Source organism: Heloderma suspectum, chromosome 1 (assembly GCF_057233095.1).
Source record: "Heloderma suspectum isolate Gila_16-S chromosome 1, 16-S_ref, whole genome shotgun sequence".
NCBI lineage: Eukaryota > Metazoa > Chordata > Lepidosauria > Squamata > Helodermatidae > Heloderma > Heloderma suspectum.
In genome coordinates this window covers 401,927,177-401,953,208 of record NC_139458.1, presented here as the reverse complement: position 1 = coordinate 401,953,208, position 26,032 = coordinate 401,927,177, and positions in this window count along the sequence as shown.

Sequence of the window (26,032 nt, the reverse complement as noted above, 5' to 3'; positions counted from 1 at the left end):
TTTTCACTGCTTCACAGAAGTGCATGGAAGCTGGAGAATGCACAGCCCCCCTGGAGGGCATCCCATCTTCCAAATTTTAGACTGTTTGGCCCAGGGGTTTTTGTGCTAGGCACAGGTAAAATGTGCTGTTCTCAGAAACTCAAAGCAAAATTCATAAAGGGATAATCAAGTTAGGCGTTGAAGTAGTGAGGAGGTCATTATCCCTAAACTCTGCAGTAGGTTAATTTGAAGTGCACATAACTCCTTTCCCCTAATACTCCTTTCCTAATCACAGTTGATAACCTCAGGGCCTCTTTGGCTGAATTGCCTGGGAAAGCACTGGCTGGTAGGCAGGAAGCAAACAAAGACAGCAACCCTGCCAGGTGGGCACATCGACTTGAGCAAAGAGCAACAACAGTCATCTGCTGGACTAACAGAGGCAGGAAGCAACACAGCACCCCTGCAGGGGGGCACAGCAGCACCTCGCCCACCTCTGCCCCACCAAGACCCCAAAGATGCCTGATGTCGGGCTTGCTTGCTTTGCAACGCATAGTGTAGTATTATATTATTTAAATAATAGCTGTTAATGTGTGCAGTGCTTTGCCCACTCTTTTTGGAAATGTAGGCTGTGTGTGCTCCTTTGACACACGCTGTTTGCTTCTTCACACAGCACAACCACACACACACACACACACACACACAAGCAAAAGAAAAGCAAATACTAAACTACAAGCAAAGGGGAGGGGTGGGGACTAACTATAATCCTAACAGAAGAGAAAGGTTTTTAAAATCTTTTTTTAAGGTAAAAGAGATCAAAAATAGGAAGGGAAGGAATACAGGAATTGAGAAGGGGAGATGGAGGGGAGCCAAGAACAAGGAATGGATATATATATAATATACATATACATATACGTATACATATATATATATATATATATATATATATAGAGAGAGAGAGAGAGAGAGAGAGAGAGACAGACAGACAGACAGACAGACGGAGACAGAGACAGAATCAAAGTAAGGGCACACTGATCGTTGAGAGAGAGTTGAAAAGGTGGTGGTGGCAGATAAGTAACTACAGTGAAATTTTCTGGATTTTCAAATGAACAAAGAAGAAGAATGAACTGTAAACTTATAACACAAGGGTGAGGTGGGGAGAGACTACCATAGCTGTCATAGCATGCCCTTTCTTCTCGTCTTCATTCCACCAAAGGAGAGTGGGAAGGGTTAATCTTCCTGCTCTCCTTCAGCAGGATACCAGCTGCTTTGGTGCCCTGGCTTCCTCTGCCATGCCTGACAGAGACTGGCGCAGTTGCTCTTGGTGGCCACAGCAGAGGCAGGATAGGACTGGAGCCGAGAGAGAAATGCCATGGAGCTTCCCTCTCAGCTCCCATCCCATCCTGCCACTGCCGCCACCACTATTGCACACAATGGCAGCTCGTCAGGGCAGCAGGAGGCTGTTCAATTATCAGGCAGCTCGTGCACTCCAATGGATCGACTTGCACCCCCCCCGGGGTGTGTGCACCCCAGTTTGGAGACCACTGCTCTAGCCAAATAACGTTCAGACAGTCCTTTCCTCTCCAGTAACACCACCTCTCTCACTATGAGCAAACGGAGGCTGACTCACATCAAAGCTCACTCCCTCCTCCTCCTCCTCCTCCCTTCCCCTTCCTTCCTCGTCTTCTGCCTCTGTGGGTGGCCGGATCTCTCTCAAATGGATACATTCGGCACCTCCACCTCCTGTCCCCTTCCCACCTCCCTCCTCCTCCACGTCCGTGTGATCTTTCACAAGTTGATACATTTTGGAGACAGCCTGTCTGGGCTGCTCAGAAGAAGAGCTATGAATCTCCAAGGCAGATGAGGCACCTTGTTGACAAGTTGCTTCGCTTTGGGGCACCTTGTTGCTATTCTGATATGCTTCTGATCATGACAAGGCGCCTCCAAATTAGCCCGCTTTGCCTTGTTATTTGGGCTTCGGACTGAATAAATAATTAAAAAGGCCTTAATAAAAAGGTCTTCACCTGGCACTGTAGAGAACAACATAGGTGCCAGGTGAGCCTCTCTGAGAAGCTCATTCCACAACTGAGGTGCCACAACAGAAAAGGCCTTGTTCTTCGTAGCTACCCACCTTTTTGTGGGGATTTCTGGAGAAGGACCACTGAAGATAGTCTTAGTATCTGGGCAGGTGTATATGGGAGGAGACAATCCTTCAGGTAACCTGGCCCCAAGCCATTTTCTTTGAATGTTAAAACTAGGGGTGTATAAACCCCACTCACCCGTTGGGTTCGGGGCATCCATGGGGGGGGAGGTGATCTATCCCTCCCCTCGGAATCCTCCCCGGATGGCTCCGCTCCAAGGCGAGTTCGCAGAGCCACTGGCCGGGCCCATCCGCAGCTGGACTTCTGTCCACTGCCGGGCTGTGGACGCAAATGGTGTCCGGCATAGCGGACACCATTTGCACCCCTGCTCTTTGCCGTCACAGGCTACATGAATATTTATGTAGCCTATCATGAAAAGAGCAGGGACACAAATGGCATCTGCTATGCCAGACGCCATTTGCGTCTGCAGCCTGGCAGTGGACGGCTGTGGACTGAAGGGGATGGACCTGGACCCAGCCATCAGCAGGTAGGGTCCATTCCGACAGAACTTCACGGAGTGGTGAGGGAAGTAGTCCATTTTACCATGGACTCGGGGGGGGGGGGCGGATTCTAAAGAATCCAGCCTCATTGGAGTCCGTGGCGGATTTCTCTGTCATCCCTAGTTAAAACCAGCACTATGAATCAGGCCTGGAAATGGATTGGCAACCTGTGCAGATGAAAAAGTACTGGCATAATATGATCACATTGTCAAGTCCCTGTTAACAATCTCATTGCCCTATTTTGGACCAGATGAAGTTTCCGGACCATTTTCAAAGGCAGCCCAATGTAGAATGTGCTGCAGTAATCCAGACAAGAGGTTATCAGAGCATGGATAACTGCAGCTAGGCTATCTCTGTCCAGATAAGGATGTAGTTGATACATCAGCCTAAGCTGATAAAAGGTGCTCCATGCCACTAAGGCCACCTATGTCCCAGTGACCATGCTGGATCCAAGCACCCCCAAACTTAGGGGGATTCTCACATAATCTAGTGGACATGTCATAGTGCTCCACCAAAATTTTTTTCTCTATCCCCCCCCCTTCTCATTCAATATGATAGAAAAGGAATTTCTATAATATTTTTTTGGAAAGGAGAAGAAAATGTTGGTGAAATTGTCATGGTTCGGGTGCAGGAAATGGGTAGGGATGGATGAATCTGTCCATTTCATTTTTTTCTCTCAATTTCTCATATTTTCAGTCTTAACTTTGGTTCATCCCACACTTTTTTTTAAAGTGCCCATGAAATTTTGCATGGTGTTTTGTGTGCATTTCTCCTAATGCATGCATGCTTGTATGCCATTTTGCTTAACATACTCATTTTTGCGAGCCATTTTCTTAATAACAATAGAATACATTTTTAATGTTATTTTCACTAGTGTATGCATTTTGTGTGCTTTCCCCTAATATACAAATGTTTATAGGCATTTTTTGATGTGTACAATTTTGCAATGGAGAACATCATTGCAAAATTCAGGAAAGTGTGAATTTTAAAGGATAACTGAGTTTCGGGTCACATAATGGTTTGAAAGTGCAAAACTAGGTAAGTTCTTATTAAAATATGAACCAAACAAATTTCTCCCCCATCCCTAGTGCAGGGTTCTTGCACTTAACCTTAGTTACAAGGTGGCCAAGGTGTGTATGTGAGTGTCTGGCCTTTCATTGTAAATCATTCCTCTTCTGGCCTTCAGCCTGCCCAGCTTCCTGCATTTCAGGAAGTGTGGGCAGCTGGGAAAGCTGCAGAGTGATGGAGAGATGTGTAATAGGACAACAGCAACACCACGACACCTGTGGCCACCTCTCAACTTACCCTGTAGTAAGCCCAGAAACACCACTAAAAGTAATTAAAAAATAAAATAAAATTCTAAAATGACCTGAGAGTGAGACAGAAAAACAGAAGCCTCTTTTGCAAAAGAAGAAAACTGTCAGAAAATTGGAGGGCAATTGGATTACAAAGGCCATTTAAATGGTCTTGTAGCTTTAAAGCCCTGATATGTGACTGTGATATTTTGTGGTAGCCACACTAATTATAGAACATTTTGATTTAGGCATGAATGTAAAAAGCTGTGATTCTCCAGGACTAGTGAAGCAGACTCCTCCAAGTACTGGAGCACCTCCAAATTTCAGATGCCATTATGCTCTCCATGATATAAGGAAAGGCCTTGCCTTTTTTTTTTTTTTTGCTGGGATGCATGGGAGTTGCTATTTCCTATGCCTCCCAATTCAATTCATTGAACTGGAAGGCATAAACTTCCATAGGCTCTGTGCACCTGGCAGGCAAGGACACTTGTGAGCTCAGTAGCATCAAAGCCAGCTGAGGATATGGCTCACAAAGCCTCTTTTGTCTCTTGAAAACCCTACCTCCCACTAATTCACCCATATGCGAGACGTTGCTGGCAGGAAGAGCTGTTTGGTAGAGGGAGAGAAGCTCATTAGAATCTGAGGCCAAACGCTGAGGAAACTGAGCTCAGCTTGTGATCTAGAATGGAATTATGAAATCAGGGACTTCCTGTTCCAAACTCCCCCATATTTTTATTATTCGACATCACTATCCATAAGCAAACACAGGCAATTTCTAGCAGGACCAACTCCAGAAGCTGAAAAACTCAGGCATCCTCCAGGACCCAAAGAGTGGCAAAGGGCCCAATGCCACCATTCCCACTTTTCATGGAGCCCCTGAGGAAACTGGTGTCATAGTGAGAGAATTCCCAGTTTGCATGACTGGCACTGCAAGGCTTCAACCTGAAGCCCTGTGGATGAGGCACAAACTCCTTGCTTCCTGTGTCTCTGGGCCTGCCGTGCCATGGAGGAACATACCAATGGGACATTCACACCAGAGCTCCTTCTCCTCCTCCTCCTGTCCTGGAGTCAGGGGACACTAGAGGGCCATTCCAGTGCCACTGACTACCTTCGCTCACTTTGGGAAACTGGCTGCCAAGGTAGACCACAATAAGACTTCAGCCAGGTTGCCTTCATCCTGCATGTCAGGAGTGCCCTAGCTGCCTCTTGCAGTCCCCACCAATAGCCAACTCAGGACACAGACGACGAGGATTCTTTCCGAGACTTTATTCCTTTATTTCTTTATGACTCTTTCAGAATACAAATCACTAGCGACAAAGCAAGGAACAGCACTGGGGAAAGATAGCAGAGTAGCCTAAGCTCCAGGTAAGGTAGCTGGTCACTGTTTGAAGGAGAACTGCGGGAAGACTCTGAACTTATGGGCTATGGAGAGATCCTCCCTTTTTCCCTTGGGTCCTCAGGACGCGACCATTGTTTTAGCGCCAAATGAGCGATGTGCCTCCTCTCGGCGCCCTCCATCTGTCGTCACTCCCTGTGTCTGCACCAAGCATCCAACAAGCCCCCCTCCAGTGCTCTCTCACTGCCAGGGTCACTATCTATCCCAGGAATACTGGCAGGAGGAATCTCTGCCAGCTGCTGTGCTTGTGAGAGATGACCAAGCTCCTCTCCCACGGATTGCTGTTCCTCCTCAGAATCAGAAGTGCTCTGGGGCTGTATTGGCTCAGTTTCCACCCTGACATCATCCCCGCCCCCATGAGCCCCCCCTTTGTGCTCCTCCCCTGGGGCCCTGGGTTTGTGGGGGTACAGCTGGTGGAAGCACCTCAGCAGCAACGGAGCATGCATATTTTCCACGGGTTCCCAGGATCGCTCATCTGGCCCGTACTCCTTCCAGTCCACCAGATATTGCAGGCAGCCATGAGAAAGGTGGGTGTCCAGAATCTCCGTGACCTCAAACTCCTCCTCCCCCTCCACCGGCATTAGGGAGCTGGCCGAGCGATGAGGGTCGCCAGAAACCAGGGGGGACAGCAAGGACCGATGAAAAACAGGATGGATCTTCATGGAGGGGGGGAGAGCCAGGCAAAAAAGCAACAGGATTAATCTGGGCTGTAATCTGGAAAGGCCCTGTGCGGTGAGGCGTGAACTTCCTTGCGGGCGAGTGAGATTGGAGGTATTGGGTGGACAACCAAACTCAGTCCCCCAGTTGCAGAGACGGACCTGGCTGGTGCCGCCGGTCCGCAGAGGCCTTGTAGGCTGTCTTGGCTTGCTTGAGGGAGTCCCATAAGAGGTGGTGTACTGCTCGCAACTCCTCTAAAAACTTATGGGCCGCTGGCACCAAAGAGGGAGCTAGGGTGGACGGGAAAGCCTTGGAGTGGTAACCAAAATTGGCAAAAAATGGAGTTTGCCAGGTGGAAGCATGGCAGGCATTGTTATAAGCAAATTCTGCGAGAGGCAGCAAGGAAAACCAGTCATCTTGCTGGTAATTGACATAACAGCGCAAATATTGCTCCAGAGTCACATTGGTGCACTCGGTCTGACCATCCGTCTGTGGATGGTGGATGGAGGAAAGACGGAGCATCACATGGAGAAGTCCAAGTAGCTCCCTCCAATAATGGGCAGTGAATTGGGCCCCCCTATCCAAAATGAGACCCTTGGGCTATCCGTGGAGCTGGAAAACATGCATCAAGAAAAGCTCTGCCATCTCCCTGGCTGTGGGCAACCCAGAGCAGGGGATGAAATGGGCCATCTTAGAAAACAAATCCACCACCACCAGAATAGCGGTCTTACCGTGTGAGTGAGGCAAGTCAGTGATGAAGTCAAGGGAGAGCAGTTTCCAAGGTCCTGAGGGAGTAGGCAGGGGGTGAAGCAAGCCTGTGGGCTTGCCTGAGGGGGCCTTCACCTGCTGGCAGGTTGGGCAGGAGGCGACATAGGTCTTGATGTCCCGGCACACACAAGGCCACCACAAATCCCGCATCACTCCGTGCAGGGTCTTGGCGAAGCCAAAATGCCCAGCGGTGGGGGAGTCGTGGCACTGATGGAGGACCTTCTCGTGGAGAGGTCTAGAAGGTACATAGACCCGGCTGGAATGGTAAAGCAGGCCACTTTGCAAAGAGAAGGGGGTAAAGTGTGTGGGGGTCAGAGGCTAGCCCCAATTCCTCCAATTTTGTCCGCTTTTGTGCGGACAAAAGCATCCTGTGCCTGTTCAGAGTTAATAAGTTCCTCCCAAGAGTGAGGTACCGCAGCTGCCACCAGGCTCTGGGGGGGGGAAGAATCAGAGAGGGGGGGATTTCCCTCACCCCCTGGCTGGAGGTCCGGCTTACGAGAAAGAGCATCTGCTTGTAGGTTGTCAGCGGCCTTCACATGGCATATCTTAAGGTGGAACTGGGGAAAAAAAGCGACCACCTAATCTGCCGCTGGTTTAAGGCACGGGCTGTCTGAAGATGTTCCAGGTTGCGATGGTTGGTTCTAACTTCGACTGGGTGCTGTGCCCCCTCCAGAAGATGATGTCAGGTCTCCAAAGCGGACTTGATGGCCAACAGTTCCTTCTCCCAGATGGTATAATTCCTCTCAGATATGTTCAGCTTCCTGGAGTGGTAGGCGCAGGGTTGCAACCCGCCGCCCGCCCGATCTGGCTGAAAAAGCACCACCCCCACCGCAAAGTCAGAGGCATCAGTTTGCACTACAAAGGGCTTCCTTGGGTCGGGATGTAACAGGATCAGCTCAGAACTAAAAAGCTTCTTAAGTTCCTCGAAAGCCTGTTGGGTAGATGCCGTCCAATGAAAAGGAGATTTCCTGCCCTTAAGGAGGTCCATGAGAGGAGATGTCAGCCGAGCAAAGCTGGGCAGGAACTTTCTGTAAAAATTAGCAAACCCCAGAAAACGTTGCAAGTCCTTCTTGGTGGATGGAGCCTGCCAGGAGAGGACAGCCTGGACTTTTGCAGGATCCATCCTGATACTGTCTGCTGAGATAATGTAGCCAAGATAGTCCAAAGAGGTTAGGTCAAATGCACATTTCTCCAGCTTGGCATAAAGATGGTGCTCGCGGAGGCGCTGGAGGACAGCGGAGACATGGTGCTGATGGGCGTGGGGGTCCTCAGAAAATATAAGTAAATCATCGAGATACACAATGAGGAAAGTGTCCAAATAGTCCTGGAAGAGGGCATTCATAAAACGCGAAAACGTGGTGGTGGGGGGTGCAGGCAAGCCCAAATGGCATCACTAGGTATTCATATGCTCTGTACTGGGTGCCGAAGCAGGTCTTCCACTCATCCCCCACCCGGATGCGAATCAGATTGTAGGCGCCACGCAGGTCCAACTTTGTGAAAATCTTGGCTCACCCAAGGTGCTCCAGCATCTTGGGTATGAGGGGGAGGGGGTACTTGTCGGGGATCGAAACCGAATTCAACACTCTGTAATTGTACACCGGGCAGAGTTCTCCTGATTTTTTGCACACAAACATGGTAGGGGCGCAGGCGGGGGAGGAGGAGGGGCAAATGAAGCCACGTCTGAGGTTTGTGTCCAAAAACTTCCGCAGAGCTCAAAGTTCTGGCTCCGACATCAAATACAGCCAGCCAGCAGGGATGGTTGCCACAGGAATGAGGTTAATGGCACAGGCAAAAGGGTGGGGGTGGGGGGAGCTGGTCGGCCTCCTTCTTGTTGAAAACATCCCGAAAAGCCGCATACTTCTCTGGGAGGATGACGGTAGCTGAAGAACTGCCAGAAGCAGATGAGGAGGGGTAGGAAAGGGTTAAGGCCTGGGCTGGGACTGGAGCCTCGGTCGGGATGCAATGCTCCCGGTAGTAGGGAGACGCAAACTCCACTTGCTGAAGCCCCCAAGAAATCTGAGGATTATGCTTAGAGAGCCAGGAAACACCCAGCACGATTGGGTATTGGGGAACCTTGGCCAAGTGAAACTGAATCTGCTCAACGTGGGACTGGGCGCGCAGAGTGAGCGGAGCTGTAATCCGGGTCACCGCACCCGAAGAAAGAGGATGCCCATCGATGGTCTCCACTGCCAAGGGGGCAGGAAGAGGCAGGGTAGAAATCTTGTGGAAGAGAGCGAAGGTTTCATCCATGAAACTGGCCGTAGCCCCAGAGTCCACTAAAGCTAGGGCCTCCACCCCACCCCACTGGGAGGAGTGGAGGTGAACATGCAATAGCAGATGGGAGGGTGGGGGGGTTGCGGAAGGCACCCACCTGGTGGGGAACCGACCCCCACACTGGAGACCCCCAACAGGCTTGGGGGGTAGCCTAGTCAGGCCTGGGGATGAAGAGGAGGAGGAGGAAGGAGAGGAGGGGGAGGTAGTGGGGCTGTGGGTCTAGCACGGCAGGTTTTGGCGAAATGTCCCAGCTTTCCACACTGAAAGCATCGGCGCTCCGTGCGCCACTGCTCTAGTTCCTCTGGTGGCAGCGGGGCTCGGGTAGCTCCCAGCTGCATTGGTGTCTCCTCCGCCCCCACAAGGGTGGGGGGTGGGGGAGGGGGCAGGAAACATGGAGGAATGGGAGGAGGGAAATCTCAGGGAGGAGGGAAATCTCAGACCCGCTGGGTCTGCCGGAGCCCCTCCAGCCAACTATCTCTCTGGAGGCAGGTCTGGATGAGGTCCTCCAAAGTAGGCAGGCTAGGCGGGCATGCCAACTCATCCAAGATCTCGTTGTTCAAACCGTCCAAAAACTGAGCCACCAGCACGGCATCATTCCACTGTCAATCCTGCATCAGCAAGCGAAAAGTTGTCGCGTAGCTGGAAACAGAGTCCTTGCCCTGCCTGAGGCGGCGAATCTCCCAAGAAGCCATCTGTGTGCGCAGGGGGTCACCAAAAAAATGGGCCATCGCTGTCATGAAACCTTGATAGTCCCCAAGCAGGGGGTCATTAGCAATAAGAAGTCCCGAAGCCCATTTAGCTGCCACACCTGAAAGTAGGTTAATGATGAAGCCCACACGAACCTCTTCTGTCAGGAAATCCTCAGGTCATAGGTGCATGTACAGCTCCGATTGGGCCCGGAAAATCTGAAAAAGTCCTTTCTCACCAGAAAACTTCTCTGGCAGAGCCACCGGGCACTTGCAGCAGGGGGGAATTGGAGGTGGTGGGGTTGAACCGCAGCTTGCAGACTCTGTACGGCAGTCGTCAGTTGAACCACTTGATCACGAACAGCCTGGTTCTCTTGTGCGAGAGCTTGCACCGCCGAGTCCATGGCAGCCTCCAGAGGCAGTAGGAGCAGAGAAAAAAAAAAAGAGGAACGGGGACCAAGCTGTCAGGAGCGCCCTAGCTGCCTCTTGCAGTCCCCTCCAATAGCCAACTCAGGACACAGACGATGAAGATTCTTTCCGAGACTTTATTCCTTTATTACTTTATGACTCTTTCAGATACTAATCACTAGCAACAAAGCAAGGAACAGCACTGGGGAAAGATAGCAGAGTAGCCTAAGCTCCAGGTAAGGCAGTTGGTCCCCGTTTGAAGGAGATTCACAGGAAGACCCTGAACTTATGGGCTAGGGAGAGATCCTCCCTCTTTCCCTTGGGTCCTCGGGACACGACCATTGTTTGTGTGCCAAACGAGCGCTACGCCCCCTTTCCGTGCACTCCATCTGTCGTCGCTCCCTGCAACTGCACCGAGCATCCAGCAAGCCCCCCTCCAGCGCTCTCTCACTGCCAGGGTCACTATCTATCCCAGGAATGCTGGCAGAAGGAATCTCTGCCAGCTGCTGTGCTTGTGAGATGAGCGAGCTCCTCTCCCATGGATTGCAGTTCCTCCACAGAATCAGAACTGCTCTGGGGCTCTATTGGCTCAGTTTCCACCCTGACACTGCCTGCTGGCGAAGGTACCCAACTGCCTTTGAATTTGAACACCCCACCTCATTGCTACCAAGGGGGGTCACACTGAGAGTGTCTTGTGGGAAAAGATCTTTCAAAATTTTGGAGCCCCCAGTGATTGCTGGAGGAGGATGCCTGTACCCTGGTTCAGTTTTGCATATGTCTTTATTCTTCCATGAGATGCAGGCAGTGTGGATTTTGTGTACTGTTATTTACCCCTTGAGTTTTGCTGATTGCTGGTGAAATAACCTCTAAGCTCTTAAGGCTCCTTGGACAGAAGTCCCATTTAAATTCATTAGACTTACTTCCTAGTAATACTAGGCTTGAACTGTTATGCAGTTTGACTTGGCAATTTTAAAACCACCATCTCTTCAGGATGGTCAGCAGTAGGGCTGTGCCCACTTTGGCCCGAGGCTCGAACCGCGAGTCGAAGCGGGCTGCTTCGGGTCGCTTTGAGCCCCTTCTTTTTTTCTGATATAATAATTTAATTTTTTTTAAAAAGAGAAGAAAAAAACCAACAACAACAACACAAACACACAATACACATACACTAAAATATCTCTTAAGATTGTAAGATATCTACCTTTGGCTCCCCTTACACAACAAATGCTTATTATTATTCTCTACTTCTTATCTTAGTTGTATATCATACATTGAGTTCACAGACATTATCTCATTTCTTTCCTAATTTTTAACAACAACAACAACAACAACAACAACAACAAAAGGTGAACTAACCATCTCAAAGTTCAAAATCCACATACATAGATATCATTTTTTCTCTATTTCTTGTACAAATTCTATAAAAGATTTCCAATCTAACATAAATTTAGTTGTTGATCATTCTTTAATTATAATAGTAATTTTTACCATCTCTGCCAGCTCCATTATTTTCATGATCCACTCGCTCACAGTTGGTATCGTTTCATTCTTCCACTTTTGTGCACACAATAACCTTGCAGCCATTGTCACGTAGAGAAAGAGGGTTCCTCCCTTCTCTTTTATGTGTTTATCTGTTAGACCCAATAAAAATGTTTCTGGCTTTAATTCTATAGTAGTCTTTAATATTCTTTGAGGTAAAGACTGTATTCATTTCTGAAAATATTTTAGCTTTTTTACAAGTCCACCATAAATAGGGATGTTAGAGAATTCCACCACAGACTCCAGTGCGGCTGGATTCTTTAGAATCCGCGCCCCCGGAGTAGGGTTGGCGGAGAATTTCTCCCCGAAACTTGGGGGGCTGAGCGCCAACGTGTTCGGCCCCCCGAAGAAGTTTCGGGGAGAAATTCTCCGCCCCCCGCCCCCCCCGGGATGGGACTTACCTTTCCCAAATGTCCCTCCCGGCGGCGGGTCCTAGCGGTGGTTCGTCGGGTCTTCGTCAGGGGCGGGGGCAGCAGCCGGTCTTTCGACCGGCTGCCGCTGCTGCCATTCCAATAAAAGTAAAAAAAAAACAAAACGCCCCCGTGATAGGCTACGTGACGATTAACGTAGCCTATCACAGCTAGATTTGCAAAGTCAGCCGTGATAGGCTACGTAAATCGTCACGTAGCCTATCACGGGTGACTTAAAAAAAAAAAAAAGTGCGTACGGCTAATGGCGGCCCCCATAGGGAGCCGCCATTCACGTTCCTTATTTGGTCGCTGTAGTCTACGTAAAGATTATGTAGACTACGGCGACCAAATAAGGAACGCGAATGGCGGCTCCCTATGGGGGCCGCCATTTGCATACATGTTTTTTTTTTAAAGTCACCCGTGATAGGCTACGTGACGATTTACGTAGCCTATCACGGCTGACTTTGCAGATCTTTGCAGTTAATCGTCACGTAGCCTATCATGGGGGCGTTGTTTTTTTTTAACTTTTTATTTCACGGCTGGGCGAGGCGAGGCGCCTCCTCCCCGGTGTGAATTTCGGCCGGGCGAGGCGGGAAGCCTCCCCCCCCGGCCTGAACTTCGGGGGGAGAGCAGCGAAGTGCCTCCCCCCCACTGCGAAAAGCTGCGAGACCAGGTAAGTGGCTTTCGTGCACTCCTACCCCGGAGTCTGTGGAGGAATGGAGTAATCCCCCCCGCTACCCCATGGAATCCCCGTGGGACAGAGCCTACCTTTGTCAGCCGTCTGCTGCCCCACGAATGGCTGCCCCGGTCTGCGGCCGCCATTTCCTCTGTACTTTAGCCGAGATAGGCTACATAAGTATTTACGTAGGCTATCACGGCTAATGAAGGGACGCCATTTGTGTCCCTGCCTTTTGCTGTGATAGGCTACGTATATATTTATGTAGCCTATCATGGCAAAAGGCAAGGATGCAAATGGCGTAGGGGCTGCCATTTGCGTTCCTGACTTTTGCCGTGATAGGCTACATAAACATATACGTAGTATCACGGATACCGCAGGGACGCAAATGGCGGCCACTGTGGCGGCTGCCATTTGCGGCCACAGCCCAGCAGCAGACGGAAGTCCGTCTGTGGGCGGCCCCGGCTGGTGGCTCCACAGGCTCCCCGCAGAGTGGAGCTGGCCAGGAAGGATTCCAGGGGGAGGGACGGATCGCCTCCCCCCCCAGTGGATATCCCCAGCAGAACAGGGAAGTAATCCGTACACCCCTAACCATAAATGATGAAATGTTCCATCCTGAACTTACTTTGAGCCCCTTCCAAAGTGAAGCAGAGGGGGCACGAAGCGGCCCAGAGCAGGTCGGGGGCTCTCCGAGGTGCTCGGTGTGCTTCAGAGCTTTGCCCCCCTGGCCCAGCCACACTGGTGCCTCCAGGTCCTCATCTGAGCCGCCTGCCTCCTCCGCCATCTCCTCCATTGCCACTGCCGCTGCCTTCTCTGCTGCCACCTTCTCCTCTGCTGCCTCCACCTCCACCACCACCCCCTCCACTGCTGTCATTGCCGCCTCCTCCTCTTCCGCCACCATCATCGCCGCCCCTTTATCCCCTGCTGCTTCCATCATCGCCACCGCTGATGGCTGTTATTGTTATAGGGAGTCGCTATTTTCAAAATGGCAACTTCCAGGAACTTCCAGGAGGTTGCAATCTTAAAAATGGCAACTCCCTGGAAGAATACGAGTCGCCACATGTCCGAGCCTCAGGAGCTGGTGGCTGCGATGATGGTGGAGGCGGCAGCAAAAGCAGAGAAGGCGGTGGTGAGGAGAAGGCAGCGGCGGAGAAGGCAGCAGTGAGGAGAAGGCAGCGGCAGCGGAAGAGGCGGGGGCAGGGGCAAGGCAAGGAGCTGGGGGGGTTGCACGGGGGTGGCAGGGGGGACCCAAAGCGGAGTTTGGCATCCGAATCCTGCTTCAGGTTCGGGGCTGCATCGGGTTGGGCCCCCCCTGGAATCAGCCCGAGCCACATTGGGCTTTCCTCTGAAGCCACAAAGTGGCTTCCGAGTCAGATCGGGGGGTCCCTGCACAGCCTTAGTCAGCAGCCTTTTTGTGATCTTTTTTTTCTGTTTTACTGTTGCCCTTCCTTGCCCAATTTGCTGCGCCTGGCCTTAAAAAATGTGTCATGTTCCCTCTGAGCTCCCAAGGAAAGGTTGCCTCATCATGAGTGTATCTGCAAGCCGTGCCACTTTTAAATAACGATGAACGGGTTTGATTGTCTTTCATCATGTGTTTCTCCCCTCTATCTCACCAAGCTCTTGTCCTGACCATTTTGCAGTCAATGTTTTCTCAATATTTTCCTTGAAGGAACACAAGACAGTGTACATGTTTTTTTCTCCCCCCTGCACAATTTTATCCTCACAACAACCCTGTGAGGTAGGTTAAACTGAGACAGACAGAGCAGCTGGCCCACCGCACCCCAGTGAATTTCATGCCTGAGCCGCGATTTGAACCTGCGTCTCCCCTATCCTTGTCCAACCCTCTAAGCCTTACACCAACTGGACCTCACCATGAACTGTAGTTGCACTCTGCATAACATGATATAAAGACCCAGTCTTGGAGTGTTGCCTGAAAATCAAACACTGGAGAATTATTTTCTTTCTTTCTTTCTTTTTTTCAATCCAAACAATACATTCCTCGCTAGGAAATGTGGCAGCCGCATGGATGGACGCAGCAGTTAACTGTGAAATAAAATAGTTTCCAGAGTCAGAGCTGAAGCCTGAGGTTTCACTTAGGGACTATGAAATCGAAAATCAGTTTATGGATGGCCTAAGTATCTAAAACAACTTGTTATGGATCTCAATTTACTGAGACTAAGTAGAGTTTGGAGGACAGTAAAGCCAATTAGCCAGGGAAATCTCGGGCGCTGGGATGCTGGGACATATCCTCATAAACATTATTTCCTTTGAACTCCTGTCTTTGCTGAGAATTGACAGTGTATGCTGGGCAGCTCTTAAGGCTCAGGGTAGACTGGGCCAGACACTTTACGGCAATCTTCCTCTCCATTTCTCCTAAAGAGATTGCTCTGGTTATTCAGCTTAGCATCCCTCTGAACTCTACTTAGTCTCAGTCAATTGAGGTTACTGCCAAGTTGTTTCAGATACTCCATCCTGACATTGAAAAGGGGGGTGGGAGGAGAGAGAGACCCAAAGGCACATTAGAGGAAAATAGGCTTACCTCATCTTTTTTTTTTTTTTTAAATACAGTTCCTTGCATTTCTTGGATCATTGTTAAATATTAAATTGGTGTACAGCCAAATTATTTACTTAGAGTTCTAGCCTGCCCTATTTGAATGGCTAAGGGCTCATAAGGACAAAGAGTTATCTTGTTAATTCATGCAACAACAGAACAGTTCTAAAAAAGATGTTTCCTGTCCCGGGATGCACCCTGGGTTGGTTCCAATACTTAGAGTAGACCCACTGAAATCAATGGCATTTAGGCCAGTCATGACTAACTTACATCTCATTGATTTCACTGGGCCTAATCCAGGGGTGCGGAACACAAGGGCTAAGGGCCTGCATTCCAGTGGTGGTGGGACCAAAGGCAAAAAAGGTGGGGCTAACTCCCCCCCCCCACAAAATCATCATATTTTAGCTTAAAGCTCTTCCTGCCAGTAAGTAACTAAGTGTTAGGAGAGGCATTTCAACCTTTTAGAATGGGGAAGAATTGCACAAAAGAGAGGAAAACACCAAATGATTGGTGCTTGGGAGAAAGAGGGTCTAGCCAGGGGATGGGGGCATGGCCAGCTGGGAAACACTGTAGGACCGAAGTGGGACTTCGATTTGGCCCCTGGACCTGAGGTTCCCCACCACTGGTCTATACTAAGTGTGACCAAACCTGGATTCAACCCTCTGCTGTTAAGAAATGTATTATGACTCCAGTACTTGTCAGGCTACCTGATATATCAAAACTCGACATTTCCCTGAGAAGCCTTGGTTGAGAATCTATATTGATTTGGCAGACTTACTTGAACTACTTTGCTCTTAGTCTATGAGGAACATCAACTGCTTTGTGCCACCTGTATATGACACCTAGATTACCTGGTATAATAATTTACCACAGTAATTCCTTTGCATGTGCATTAGTCGAGTTAAAGGAATGAGTAGGGATGCTGGAGAAATTCGAGATGGACTAAAATGAGTTTGGAATTCTTAGAATCCGACCTGTGGAATCTGCTGTGGACTGGCCTCCTCAGGCTGTGTGGAGTCTGTGGACTTCTGGATCTTTCTTAAAACTTTCCCTAAATTTACACAAATGTATTCATAGGAAAATACACACATTTCTGCTGACAATGGTCAATAAACATGGGGAAAAGTCAAATGGAATGGGGGACAATATCCTAATGTTACGTAATAACGTAAATGACATAAATTGTTGCGAACCCTCTTACAGAATGAATTGCATATTTTTCTGCATAACAGAACCCGCCCCCCCGCCCCCCACAATCCGTCTGTGAATGGATGCCGGAACAAATGACACAACACAATCCACAAAACACCCACAGGATGGATTTCACAAAATCCCGACAGTCCTAGGAATGAGCCATCTGCAACCGTGTCCAAGCTTTCACCACTGTATCTCACCATCCTCCCGGCTGATGGCCTGGAAGAACAGAAAGCAGGCAATGAAGGACACTTCAAAGAAGATTGTCAGCAGAAACTGTTCCGCAAGAGTTGCTATATTCTTGATTACCCAACATGTCATTCCATGGCTGAATTATTCATGGGGTGACATTTTAACACGTGTCTTCATTGTCTCCATACTGAGTCAGTTGGAAGATGATATAGACAAATATATGAATGGAATATTTCCATGTTCTAAAGATATAGATGTATTTGTATATAGAGAAGGGCTTTAAAAAATTTTTAGTACAAAATCCTTGTGTAAGACAAGAGTACTGAAATCCAGGATGGGCTTCCATTGGTGCAAGGTTACGCACAGTCTCTTGTCCATGATCTTGTCCAGTGTTTCAAGATGCACGCTAGCGCAAGGCATTGCACAAGGTCTTCTGTTAACTCTTGCAGAACAGGTCACAGAACAGACTCACTTCCAGAATTTCTTTCCCTGGTGCATCTGTAAAGTTTTAACTTTAATGCTGTTGATACCTACAGACATTTCTATGACTGTATGGGCTTACACAGTTTGCATACATATCAAACAGGATCCAGACAAATAAAACGCTATCACAGCACATCAAGGGTCTATATTTACAATAAACAGGACAGCTGATAACAGTGCATCAGAAAATTCAAAGTGATATGATCACAGCATCATGCACGTGTCTTTCCTGTCACTGTCATATCTGGAGATGCTTGATTTTGAAACAATGCAAAAACATGTTTACTGAAGGTGAAAGCAGGATACATGTGTACACATCAGTGAAGGCTCTTCATTCCAGTTTCAGCATTCTGGGAAAAGCTTATCACCCATCTCCAGGCTTATCAGAGGATTGAAAGTAAATAAGAATAGGTTCTAGATTTTGCTCTGTCTACAGCTATCTTCTTTTCATTTTAACCTTTTGGGCAGAACTTGGAGAGCTATGCCGAAGTGGGCTTCCTCAGTCATCATGAGGCCAGGTGAATGGCTTTGATGGTCATCCCCAGGTAATGCTACCATAGAGGAATGGGCAGAGGAATCCTTTCTAGAACACATGTTGCCACTTCTACCAGTGCGTCACCTTCAGACTTGCCATGGGCATCAAAAGAAACCACAATACTTCCTTGCTAAAATGGCCGCAGATAGGGCTGGTGTCAAGACTCAGCGTGGTTGGGCACCTGCTGAGGGCCCACGTTCCAGCGGGGGACCTACTGAGAAAAGTCCCCTGGAGCTGCTCCTGTTCTTCTCCATTGCAACCTGTTTGTTCACCCTCTTCTCACTCTGGCCCAGGCAACAGTGGTAGTGTTTCGGAACATCAGTACATGCCACTGCCTATTTGCCCATTGGCTCTCTGCTTGGCAAGCAAGCAGGTGGTAGCAATGATGAGGAACAAGAGGAGGAGGAACTGACAACAATGCTGGTAAGATGGTAGACTTACTGAGGGAGGGGGGCACACTGGGGGTGTCTTGCCCAAGGGCCCTCCAAAACCTAGAGCTGGCACTGGCCAGAGAAGCACAGACAGGACCATCTGTCCCTGCCAGTAAGGCTGAAATATAGCCCTCTGTCAGAGTATCCCCTTGCTTGCTAGCTGAAGGATTATTGAAGGTGGAAGAGCTGTTCGAGGTTGTAAGGATGGGAGTCCAGTCGTTCAGTGTCAAAGATCTTTGGGGCTTCGTGTGCTCCTTTGTTTGTTTCTTATTTTAGACATTTATATCCCACCTCCCAAACTATTTAATGAAACTAAGAAAAAGAGGTATGATATATAGAGATTAAAATGGAATTTAAAAAATCAAGCACGACACAATAAACTTGAAAACACCATTACTTAAAAAGAAGAAACAGAACAGCAAAACCAGAAGGGTATAACAATTAACAGCAGTAAAAATCCATCAGCAAAAGTTCACTAAAATCACTAAACAACCAAAGGCCTTCCTAAAATGAAGGCCTTCTTAAAATGAAGGCCTCCACATTGTGGCAGGAGACCATAAGGGACAGGGTGAGGTGGATCTCTCTGGGTAGGGAACTCTAAAGTCTCGTCCTAGCCCCTGTAAAAGACTGCAGAGTTAAATTGCAGATTGAAGGCACTGCTTTGCATTTCAGACATGCAGTGGTGTAATGGTACATTTTAGAGTGCAGGCACCATAGCCCCAACCCCAAGGAGAAGCCAAAAATGCAGGTAACTGTGTTGATCCATATCAACAAAACCAGTTTTAGCAGTTTTCATTAGGGATGTTGGAGAAATCTGCAAAGGAACCAAATGAGTTCAGATTTTTATGAATCTGACCTGTGGATTCTGCAGATGAATGGTTTTCCCTGTTGGGCAGATTCCACAGACTTGTGGACTGGTTTTCTAACTTTCCTGAATTCTGTGCAGATTTCATCATAGAAAAATATGCAAAAATTTAAAAAAACTGGCCAAAAATGCACATTTCCCCCATAGGCTAAATGCATGAAAATGCACATTTGGGGGGGGGGGGGATTTGTGCAGTTTGTGGGAATTTGCACATCTTTGCACGTGCAAATTTACACACATTCAGAAACTAAAAAAATCCAATTCCATCAACGGGGCGGATGGTGAACCGAAAGGTGCCTGGCAACCCGTGAAACACAGATGGAATTTAACACAATCTGTACATCGCTAGTTTTCATCTTTACCAAGAGCAGGCCTTTTATAAAGCTATTGTTTTAATTGCCCATTCAAGACCAGTCTCCCTCCCCAAATACTTTGCATTACAGCAGGGACAGCTCCCCACTACATATTGCTGAGAAAATATACCCACCCACCAGCTGCTCTTGGAATTGCAGCGAAGCTCAGCGGGAACAGGGAAGTCTGACGGGAATGCCAGATGATGTCATCTTCTCCGTTCATCAGGAAGACCTAGCATTGCATCCCTGGGAGCCCTGGCTCCACCACATCACTACCTCAATGTAGTTATAGTCATGCATAAGAACTGGTGGCTCTCGAAGAAGATGCACATCCAAAGAGGCATCCAGCCAATGGAGCCAGACTTTGAGAGCATCATGATTGGATAGCTATGCAGCATGACCTTCCAAATGCTTGGATGGCTTTCTCTGAAAATGTATCTCCGTTTTTTTTTAACATCCGGACAACATTTTATACTTTAATATTAGTTTACTGTGATTGTGTTCTTTGCCCACTTCATGATTACTGCACTTCTCTGCACAACAATATGGTAGGAGAAAAGGACTGACAGACACACAAGTGCACATATGTCAGTGTGAACATTTGTTCAAGTTCTTCCTGACTGTTAGAGCAGTATGACAATGGAACCAATTCCCTAGGGAGGTGATGGGCTCTCCCACGCTGGAGGCATTCAAGACGAGGCTGGACAGCCATTTGTCAGGGATGCTCTGACTTGGATTCCTGCATTGAGCAGGGGGTTGGACTTGATGGCCTTGTGGGCCCCTTCCAACCCTACTATTCTATGACTCTATGATTGTCTTGCCATTTTGTGGATCCTCTTATTTGTTGCCAAAGAATTATCTTTGAAAAAGATTATATTAAAGAGATTACAAACTGTACACAAATTCTGGAAAAAAGAAGTCAGAAGAAGAGATTTTTTGATTAATCTGTCAAATCAAAACTGCTGGAAGACTTAGTAATACATGTTCAAGTGTTTTAAATCAGTAAGCTCTAAAGAGACACAATCTAAAATATCTTTCAAATCATATATAACTCCAGAAAATTTTAATAAGATACATGATTTAATAAGTTGCTGGATACCAGATCCCTTGACAGTTGGGAAGTATAAGTTGTGGGAAGGCAAAATTTATACTGGAGCTTCTGTGAGAGAATTGCACATTTATTCCCCTCCCTCCCTCCCTCCCTTTATTTCCAGATCTCTTGATAGCTGGGAAGGGTATCTTTTGGGAGAGCAAAATATATACTGGAACACCTGTGATGGTATTGCTAATTTAGGATGCAATCCTGAACCCACTTACCTGGGAGTAAGCTGCATTGAAATTAATGAGATTTACTTCTGAGTAGACATGAATATGACTATGCTGTTGTTCCTGATTATTGGTCTCTCTCTCTCTCTGTCATTTTTCACATTCCTTGGATTTGTGTTTTATGCCCAAGGTTTTCAGACTATTTAGTTCCTCCGTGTTCTGTAAAGAAATTGTCTGATCTTTCCTTCTTGAATTCCAGAATAAGGATCAGCAATGAGCTTCCCATGTGCCCAAGCTAGCACCCTAAGGTGCTTCCAGGTGCCTTTCAAGGCCCTGGAAGGATGCTATTTCGTGATGAAGCGTCGTTTCTCTGATGCATTGTGGGATGAGACCACCCTGGATCAGAAAGGACTGCTGCTGCTGCTTTCTCACAGTGGCACCCCCCCTCCAAACTCCAAAATTTTTTTTAAGAGCTAAAACAAGAAAAAGAAACTTCAGCTTCTGATTCACTAAGCCCTCCACCTCCAAAGGTCTTCAGATTTTCTTCAACCCACTATGTTTTCCCATCCTGTCCTAGGGACATATCAGAATTTTGTTTCTATTCACAGAAACATGGGAACATGTCCTGTTTGCAATCTGGACAAGAATGTGAGCAGGAGCACTTTTTGGGGAGAGAAATATCTACAAATTCCTGAATTTGCAATTGCATTTGAAAAGTACACACTTTTGAAAAATATGCATGCGTCAACATTTTCAACATTTTCCCCATTCAAAATGCGTACCTTCCGCACCTCATTCAGATGAGCCACAAAACAGGCCAAAAACTAAAATGCCAGTGAACCAAAATGAGCTTTGAAGGGATTTTTGGAGAATTTAAGCTTGCTCGAAAACTCCTGATTCTCCCATCCCTATCCCTTCTATGAATGTGCCATAAAGTTCTACTTGGAACTTTCAGCACAGCCCTACATTTAAGTTCTTATTAGCCCTATGATTGTGCTTCTGTTTCTATTAATAGCGTGCTCTGTATATTTTTCCCTTGAATATAGTTCTTTATATTCCTAACACTGTTAGATTGCATTAATCCTTGACAAATAAAAAAAGGAAAAAGAAGAAGTAAAAATGAAAAAAAAACCCTCACCAGAAACTGTATATACACAAATTCATGTATCAAATATTTTCGTTATTAATTTGTTCCTAAGATGTCTAACCCTAATCCAATGTTTATTAAAACTGGACAGGATTTACTAAATTGATTCAAGATTATCAAATATGAGCAGATCTTTACACATATTACCTTAATTCTCTTTCAAAATATTTGCAAAACTTCTTACAGCTCTTGGAAGGATTTAAATTTTTTTTTTAAAAAAAGCCCAATGACACAACGCTGAGGTTGAGTCTGTTCATCAACAATATGTTGTGCTTCTATGGATGCTAACAACATCACCAAGAACAAGAACATCCACTCCAATAAAGTCTAGTCGCTGTGCGGCCTGTAGCATCCAAGGTTAGGAGGATTGTAAGGAAAGCTCAAGTTCAGTTCAGCTGAGAGAGGATTTCTATTTTAGAAAAAAGAACGAATTGATCAAAGAGGGGTCTCAATGCTGTGCTATCAGTGGGCTCTTGGTGGCGCTGCACACAGATCTTGTCCAAAGTGTAATTTGTTAGGAAAAAATCTACTAAGGTGCTGATCTTCAAGAAACTAAAACTTGATGATTGTCTAACTATGTTCCACATTAGGCTGGTTCATATATATATATATATATATATATATATATATGCGCGCATGCACGTGTGTGTGTGTATGTATGTGTATATATATATATATATATATATATATATATATATATATATATGTAAAGGTGTGTGTATGTATGTGTATATATATATATATATATATATATATAAAGGTAAAGGTGTCCCCAACCAGTCGTGTCTGACCCTAGGGGGTGGTGCTCATCTCCATTTCTAAGCCGAAGAGCCAGCGCTGTCTGAAGACGCTTCCGTGGTCATGTGGCCGGCATGACTGAACACGGAGGTGCACGGAACGCGGTTACCTTTCCCGCTGAAGCGGCACCTATTTATCTACTTGCAATTTCTTGCTTTCGAGCTGCTAGGTTGGCAGGAGCTGGGACTGAAGACGGGAGCTCACTCCGTCATGCGTAGGGATGTACGAAAGTCACTTACCTTTCTGTGGATTATGTTGATGGTAGGGGGGGAGGCGTTCCATCCCTCCCCCCGGAATCCTCGATGGGGGGGAGGCAATCTGTTCCTCCCCCCTGGAATCCTCCATGGCTGGCTGTGCTCCGCGGCAGGCCCGCGGAGCAGCCGGCCAGGCCCAGCCAGGCCAGAGCCGTCCACAGCCGAATTTCCGGCCGCGGAGGGCTCTGGGAAAAAAACAACAACAACCGCATATGCAAATGGCGGCGGCTACGACCACCGCCATTTGCGTTCCTTATTTTTGGCTGTCTTAATCTACGTAAATATTTACGTAGACTATGATGCCAAAAATAAAGGGGAACGCAAATAGTGTAGGGGGCGCTATTTGCATCCCTTTTTGATTCACCGTTTTAGCTTACGTAAATATTTACGTAGGCTAAAATGGCAAATCAAAAAGGGATGCAAATAGCGCCCACTACGCTATTTGCATTCCCCTTTATTTTCTCCATCATAGTCTACGTAAATATTTACGTAGATTAAGACAGCCAATAATAAGGAACGCAAATGGCAGCGGCCATAGCCGCTGCCATTTGCATACGTGTTTTTTTTTAAAACCCAGCCATGATAGGCTACGTAAATATTTACGTAGCCTATCACGTCGTTTTTTTTTAACAAGACTGCAAATGGCTGCAGCGGCAGCCAGTCGGAAGACCAGCCGCCGCAGCTGCCGCTGCCGGAGCCGCCACCACCCGGAAAATCTGCCCCAGGTAAGTCTCGTCCCAGGGGGGATCCGTGGGGGGGCGGGGTGTGTGGCAGGCAGTTCCGCCACGGAGTTCGGGGGGCCGAATGCACTGGCATTCAGCCTCACCGAGATCCATGGTGGAATTCTCTGACATCCCTAGTCATGCGGCACTCGGGTCTCGAACTGCTGTCCTGCCGACCTTCTGGTCTGCAGTTCAGCATCTTAACCACTAAGCCACTGCAGCCTATATATATATATATATATATATATATATGTATGTGTATATATATATATATATATATATACACACACACATATACACACACACACATATATATTGCTAGGGGAAAGTGGAAGGCAAAAGGAACAGGGGATGACCAAGGGCAAGATGGATGGATATTCTGGAGGTGATGGACTCGACTTTGCGGTAGCTGGGGGCGGTGACGGCCGACAGGAAGCTCTGGTGTGGGCTGGTCCATGAAGTCACGAAGAGTCGGAAGCGACTGAGCGAATATATATATATATATATATATATATACACACACACACACACACACTAGAACAGGCCCTCCATACACATGGTGAAAGAACACATGCCCCCATCCTGTGCCTCCATCGTCCCTTTAAAACAACATGTGAAACACACAACTGTAAGCGCACGCAATTGGCCCAATCCTTCTGGAGAAAGATTGGGTGAATATGCACAGATATGTACACCCCCGCACACCATTACAAAGGTCATGGAGCATCCGTACTTCCCCAGCACATGCATGGAAGTCCTGTTCTGGTATATTGTGTCCAGCCACTCCAGTTGTGGAACATGGTATAGTGGTAAATTTTGAAGCACAGATGCTCAGCATGGCAGTGCCCATAGCCACACCTTCAGGGAGAGTCCAAAATGGCAGAGATCAAGTTGATCCATATCAGCAAACTAGTTGTAGGAGTTTTCCTCAGCTGCCTGGGAGAAGCTCTTTTGTAAAACTCATGGGTCTTAATTGCCCATTCAAGACTAAGCCAACTGAAAACAGTTTGCATTACAACAAGGAACAAGATATGGTTGCTGGGAAAGATCATCCCCCCCCCCCCCAGTTACTGTAAGGACTGCAGCTGAGCTCAGAGGGAACAGAGTAGTCTGGATGGGGGAAGATGAAGTCAGCATCCCTGCTAATAAAAGAAGTGTCGATACTGCAGCCCTGTGCGTTGTGGCTCCACGACACCACTGGCTGTGGAACACTGGGTTACCTTGAAGCTTCAGCTTTGCCTTGTAGTTTATGTGACATCAGATTCGAGAGCTCTTGCCAGTCCCCTTTCCAAATTAGGTGTCGTACCAAAACTCTGCTTGTGGCCCCAATTGACAGAGGTCATTGAGCTCTGTTGTTTCAATCAAATCAGCCCGTGGCCTTGATACCTAATTATCATACAATGTTGGTGATGCAACTGCTGAAGTGGACATATCTTTGCAGGGCTATTGCCAAGTGATTTTGTACTCTCCTGAGGATGATGCCAGATGATTTGGTCATCCACTCAGATGCTTCCTTTCATGGTCCAGGGCATAGTCTGAAGGCACTTGAGCCAGCCTGCTGGAGCTCAGCAGATTGGCGTCTGGTCAGTGCTTGGAGGAGAGACTACCTGGGAACCACATGTAGCCACCTTGAGTTCCATGATGGAAGAAAGGTGGGATATAAACGTAATAAGTAAGTAAGTAGGGATCTCAGAGAATTCCACGATGGATCTCGGTGAGGCCAAATGCCAGTGCATTCGGCCCCCCGAAATCCATTGCAGAACGAAGCCCCCCCCCACGAAAGGCGTGCGGGACGAAGTCCCCGCCACCCCAACCCACAAAAGGCGCATGAAATGGAGCACTTACCTGCTCCCGTCTGCGCTGCTTTGCGAATGGCGGCCATCCTGCGGCCGCCATTCACTTCGTCTTCATAGCCGGCTAATGCAGGGACGCCATTTGCGTCCCTGCGGAGGCTGTGATAGGCTGCGTAAGTATTTACGTAGCCTATCACGGCAGGGGAAAAAAACCCCCAGCGTACGCAAAGGGCGGCAGCTACTGCCATTTGCGTATGCTGGGTTTTTTTCCCCCTGCCGTGATAGGCTATGTAAATATTTACGTAGCCTATCCCGGCTAAATACAGGGACACAAATGGTGGCAGCTACGACAGCCACCATTTGCATCCCTGCAGGGTTGCCCAGCGGCCGGATGTTCAGCTGCGGGTGGCCGGGCAGGATTTGGGGGGGGAGGACCGGATCGCCTCCCCCCCGTCTAGGATTCCGGGGGGAGGGATGGAGAGCCTCCCCCCCAGCAGAAACAGAGCGGAACGGAAGGTAAGTGTTCCATCCATCCCTATAAGTAAATAAGTAAAATGCTGTCCCTTGCATAGGAGGCCTTGGATGGAGATATGGAGTGAGGTGTATTCAGATATCCAGGGCAATGGCTTTTTCCTCTTGATTCCCATTCAGTAGTCTCAGTTGCTGACTTCACATAGTGGTGGCTTATGAAATTGAATCCACACAAGACCTTGGCAATGCATACA